Source organism: Cebus imitator, unplaced genomic scaffold (assembly GCF_001604975.1).
Source record: "Cebus imitator isolate Cc_AM_T3 unplaced genomic scaffold, Cebus_imitator-1.0 Scaffold0, whole genome shotgun sequence".
Lineage (NCBI taxonomy): Eukaryota > Metazoa > Chordata > Mammalia > Primates > Cebidae > Cebus > Cebus imitator.
The window spans coordinates 7,310,107-7,316,106 of record NW_016107315.1 but is presented as its reverse complement, the minus strand read 5'-3'; positions in this window follow the sequence as shown (position 1 = coordinate 7,316,106).

The window sequence follows — 6,000 nt, the reverse complement described above, 5'->3', positions numbered from 1 at the left end:
GCGGTGTGTGGCTTCCTGTGGCCCAAACTGGGGACTCACTCCAAGGGGGGTGGGGCTGGGAGCCAGGGAGAGCTGAGGGAGCAGGGGGAGGGCCATGAGTCATGGAGGAGTCCTCAGGTCTAACTTCAGGAGGGGGAGGGCTCTCGGGCCTGTGGTATCATCCAGCAGAAAGGGCCCAGAGAGGCTGAAATCTGCAAGGGAAACACAGCAGCCAAGTGGACCCGTGTGGCATGTCCGGCCTCAGCCTCCCTCCACCACGGCTGCCAGCTGTGGAGCTGCTCTCCATACTCGAACCTAGGCCCCATGGAGACCCAGGCTCCTCTAGGCCAACTCTTCTGCCTGCTGGCCACCCAGGGCTGTCGGCAGACCCCTCAGGTCCCTGGCCACACCCCCAGGCCTGCGGCCCTGCCACGGAGTGGACCTTTCCTGGCTGTCCCGGGGCCGTTCAGGGAGCCCTCCATGCGGGAGCCTCAGCATCCACTCCCGACCTGACGTGCCTCAGTGACTGAGGTTGCAGGAGGAGCACCAGGGCCAGCAGGTGAAGGGTGGGCTGGGTCCCTGCTCTGGCTCAGGACTTGTGGGGAGCCAGGTGTCCGAGCCCAGAGGGCCGGCTGGGCAGGGGCCTGCAAAATTGGACACATCCACTCACTATTCATCTGGTATAGTCACTAAGTGTCCTCATCTGACACCCACTTACCACCTTACTCCCCTCTCCCACTTTGGCCGTTCGTGGCCCCAGAGTGGCATAGAGCCCCTTGGCCCAACCCCTGAGGACTGATTGTATGGTGTGCCCACCCCAGGCTTCTTGCTCTTGCTCCAGCCTGAAGACGGCCCTGCCTCCAGGCCGCTGCACGAGCCAGCCCTACCTTCCCATCTCCCCCTCAGCCCACCTTGCTCTTCTCCATGGACTCACCATCCAGCAGTGCCCCCCCATCTCCAGCAGCCCACACACACCCTCTGAGGAATAGGGGAGGGGTCAGGAGGCCCAAGACAAAAAACTCAGGTGGGTGTTAGGTGGTGTGCGCACATGCTGAGCAGCCTCAGGCCCAGCCCTCCCTGCCCTGTCCAAGGGCCTGGTGTACCTGTGGAGCTCCATGCAGCGGCTAGGGGAGCATAGGCCAGTCTTGAAGGGCTGCTGAGCCAGGCTGGGAGCCACTGGAAGTTCAAGAGGGAGAGCAACAAAGTCTGAATGTTTTAAAAAGTCCCCACATTGAGGCGGGTGGATCACGAGGTCAAGAGATCGAGACCATCCTGGTCAACATGGTGAAACTCTGTCTCTACTAAAAATACAAAAAATCAGCTGGGCATGGTGGTGTGTGCCTGTAATCCCAGCTACTCGGGAGGCTGAGGCAGGAGAATTGCTTGAACCCAGGAGGCGGAGGTTGCAGTGAACCGAGATTGCGCCATTGCACTCCAGCCTGGGTAATAAGAGGGAAACTCCATCTCATAAAAAAAATAAATAAATAAAATAAAAATAAAAATAATAAAAAATCCCCACAACCATGTGGAGACCAGAGGAGGCTGCACAGGGGTTGGGGAAGAGGTGGCCTGGCAGGGAGATGGTGACAGGGAGAGGGAGGGGCTGTTGTCAGGAAGGACCCTGCGTGAGGTGCTGGCTGGGGGAAGGAGACCTCAGCAGGGCGGACCCCCAACCTCCTCCCCAGGGATGTCCCATGCCGCTCTCCAAGGTCTGAACGGGAGGTTTCTGAATAAGCCCACGAGCCCCACTCACCTGGGAACATTCAGACTGGGCACCCCCCACAGGGCTGTGGCTTCCCTCTCAGGCTGAGTGCCCCCCAGGTGGAGGTGGGCTCTCCTCTCAGACTGGATTCCCTCTAGGACAGGGTTTGGCCTCTTCCTACAACCAGGGACCCCTGATCCCCACCCACATTCCAGGACAGGGTTGTGTCTCCCTGCTCAGCCTGAGTACCCCAAGGTCAGGGTCAAGCCTCTGTCTCAGATAGAGTGCTCCCCAGGGCAGAGGTGCACCTGTCCTCTGCCCTACTGGGTAACCTGGAGGACAGGGCTATCTCCCCCATTAGACTGGTCACCACCTTCCCTTGAGATGGAACTCCCCTCCAGATAGACTTGTCCTTCCCCTTTGAACTAACATCCCCGGGGCATGCTGGGTACCCCCACCTCAGGTTTGGTGTCCCCAGGCCAGGGCCAGGCCTCCCACACCAGCTAGTTGCCTCCTAGAGGAGGACTGCCCTCCCCCAAGGATATCTGCACCCAGGACAATGCCAGGCCTCCATCTTTGGACTGGGCACCATTTTCCCCTCCGTCTGCATGTCCAGGACAGGACTGGACCTCTCACCTCAGTCCAAGTCCCCTAGGCCAGGACCAGGTCTCCCCGTTTAGGCTAGGGGCCCCCAGGCCAGGGCTGGCCTCCATTCGCAGAGGCCTCTGAGCCCCACCTGGGCCATCCAGGTATTGGCAGCAGAAGTGGAGCGCTCAGCACACCTGGCAGGCAGGCAGGACACTGTTTGCCTTGAGCAGGGGCTGGATCCAGGTGGTCACTTCTCCCTTCAAGGCCCCACAGCGAAGCCAAGCCACAGGGAACATGTAAACATCAGCAGAGCTGGGCGGGGGCGTCAGCAGAGAGGAGGGCACCTGGAGACCCCAACTCCTCCGCCTCCTTGGCTATGGGATCCAGCACCTCTCAGGCAGCTCCAGACTCCTGAGGGCAGGCCAGTACAGTGGCCAGGTCCTGTTCCACCTGTCTTCAGCATGTGTACGGCCCCACCCATTGATGGCCTGTCTCCCTCAGCCCAGGCTGCCAGAAGGATCGCTGAAGCCCCTTGGAAGGAATGGACTTCCTGGGGGCACTAGTCTAGCCCTGGAACACAGGCCCAGCCTCAAGGGGAAGCTAGTGGGTGCAAAGCTCCCAGCTTAGAATAGGGTCAAGCTCTGCCACCCCCCATCTGCCAGCCCCTTTCAAGAGCAAGGACAGAGCTAGGCCCCACGTCCCTGGAGTGGGTGGGCTGTGAGGGTCCACACTCTTCAGCCCTCACCCTAGGAGGTGGCCAGAGGGAGCGTGGACAGACAGGCAAGGGGGCTGAGTTCTCTGGAGGTTCAAGAGGGACATGACCCTGTCCCTCTCTCCGTGGGGTCTTCGAGGACACAGCCCTAGTCAGGGGGTCTGAGGGGACATGGACCTATCCTGGGGATCTGAGATTGCACTGGCTCTGCGTGGACTGCGAGAAGAGCCGTCTGGCTGTCGGGGCCCATTGGGGGGTGCTGGGGTGAGGGGGTGCAGCTCCCTGCCCCTGGTGCCTCCTCAGCCAATGCCAAGAGAATGATCCCACCCTGAGGCTGCCACGGCCAACTGAAACAAACCTTGCCTGAGGGATGGGTCCCACTGGCTGGGAGGGACAGAGGAGGAAGGGACTCCAAAGCTGGGCAGGGGCCTGAACCCTGGCTGGCTCCGGGTGTGTGCTGTGTGGCACTGGGCAAGCCACCTTCCCTCTCTGAGCCTCAGCTTGTCCTCACTGGTCAGACCCCTGAATGGGTTCAGGATCCCACTCTGCTCCTCAACAGGCTCCCAGGCCTGGACAAGGGAAGGAACAGGACCCCAATCCTTCCCTCAGGACCTCCCCCTGACTGGCTCCCTCACTCTTCAGTGCCACGGGCAAGCAGGCAGTGGAGGCCAGGTGAGGGTGGATTCTTCTTGCTCCAGCATTTTTAACAAGCAGGGGCAGCCTTGGCATGGACCACACACTGGCCCTTGCCTGGAGGCCGCAGTCAGACTACCTGTCCCCAACAAACTCTTGTCCATGCATCGGCAAGAGAGGGGGGCGCGCTGGGTGTCATTCTCCATGTGCGAGCGTTCGTATGTGGGCACTACATGTGTATTTCTTCATATTTGTGTACAGAGTGTCTGTCAATGTGTCCATCTGTGTGTCTGTGCTTCTGTTTGTGTACTTGTGTGTGTATGTGTGGCCATGTGTGTTTCTATGTGTATGTGTCTGGATATGCCTATATGTACATTTGTATGTGTCTGTGTCTTCTGGCATGTCTGTGTGTGATTGTATGTGTGTGCACCAGTCTGTGTGTATTTTTGTATGTGGCTGTGTATTTGTATATTTGTGTATTTCTGTGTGTATGCATGTCTATGTGTGTGTGTACGTCTATTTGTATATGTGTGTCTGTTATGTCTGTGTATGTGTGTGCACCTATGTTTCGCTGTTGGTGTATGTCTGTTTATCTGTGTGTATTTCTGTTTATCTGTGTGTATTTAAATGAGTGTATTTGTGTGTGTATGTCTGTGTATTTGTGTGTATATCTGTGTGTGTATATCTGTGTGTCTGTATATTTGTGTACGTCTATTAGTATGTGTCTGTGTGTATTTGTGTCTATTTGTATGTGTCTGTGTATTTGTGTATGTCTGTGTGTGTGTCTATTTGTGTGTGTGTGGACTCGTGGTCTGAGAACGCCGCCTGGGGGTGGAATTTGGCTCACAGAATGTTTGGTTTGGCACTCACAGTATTTTCAACATCTTGAGCCAACATTTAAAAATCAGGATATTTCACATAAAAATTCAGCTTTCCAACTTCTCTTAAAAATTCAGAAGCCCTGGCAGCCCTGGGCCTGCGTTCCCGTGAGGCCACGCTCCTCCCGAGCTGTGCGGGGCCGGCCTCCTCCGTGCCCTCCACAGCCTCGCCCGCGTGTCTCGCCCACTAGCGTCTCGAGGATGGCAGAGTGTGCGAACCCAGTGTGTGTCACAACTGAGTGTGAGCCTGGCTGTCAGGGAATGTGTGCATGAGTGGGGTCTGAGTGCATGTGTGTGTGTGCATGTGCACACGTCTGCGTATGAGGCAGATCTGAGTGTGTGCAGTACGTGTGAATGCCTGCATGTGTGCGTGCGTGTGTGAAGAGTCTGCATGGGGGAACACGTGTGTAAAGGTATGAGTGTGCACGTGTGTGTGCAGGGGAGTGGCCATATTTGTGGCTGTGTGGAGTGTGTGGGCCGCAGTGGGCTGGCACGCTCTGCAAGGGGCCTCTTCCGGCCTTTGAGGGGGAATTGGATTCCCGGCTTCTGGCTGGGCCGCCTTGCAGGATTTATTTCTGTCTCAGTGCCCACTGGAGGCCTGAGTAATGGGAACATTTAAAGAAAACCAGTAAATACATACAGAAGGGGCAGGCTGGCTGGGAAACTCAGCCCAGACACCCCTGCCCAGCTCACAGCTGCCAGAGCCCCAGGGCAGGCCAGAGCCCAGGAAGAAAGGAGTCCCTGCATGTGGCAGCACCCCGTCACTCTGTGGGGTGCCCACTGCTACCCCTGCAGGCCCCCACCACCTGGATGGATGGTCCCTGGATCAACACTGGGCATCTTGAGAGCTTGCTTGGCTCTGAGCAGCAGTTCAGGAGGTTCAGAGCATGCCAGCTCTGGGATCTGACCCTCCAGGGGTGCCCTTTCCCAGCCAGGCTCCAGGCATTCTGCCCACACACACACCCTGCACATGCAGACACACTCACAGTCCAAGACGGGGAGAGGCTGTGATGACTTGGCAGGGCTGGGTGGACACTCGAGATACCCACCTGGACCTCACACACCCAGCAGTGCCTGGAACCTCCTCTCCCAGGACACGGCCCCCACTGTTCTGGGTGTCTCAGGCCTGACTCATCCCCACTCTGAATTGTCTCTGATGAGCAGTCACTTACAAATGACATAGACCTTACAGGAAAAGACAGGAATGCTTCCTGCGGTGGGGTGACCTGCTTTACAGAAGATCCGCTGCTGGCAGGGGCTGTGTCAACCAACGTGCCCCATCAGGGACCCCATCGGGGATCTCCTGCTGCCCCCCAGTGGCCATGGGAGGACACTGCGGAAATAAAAGTCATCACTGCATGGAGCTGCTCATCCGTCCCTCTTGGCTGGGTGGACCCTCACGGCCCCAGGCGGTTCTCAGCCAGACGGTTCTGGGGAAGCAAGGCCTTTCAGACTGCTCTGAAACAAGGGGCTTGGCTCCCAGCACAGATATGGAGACCACCTGGAAG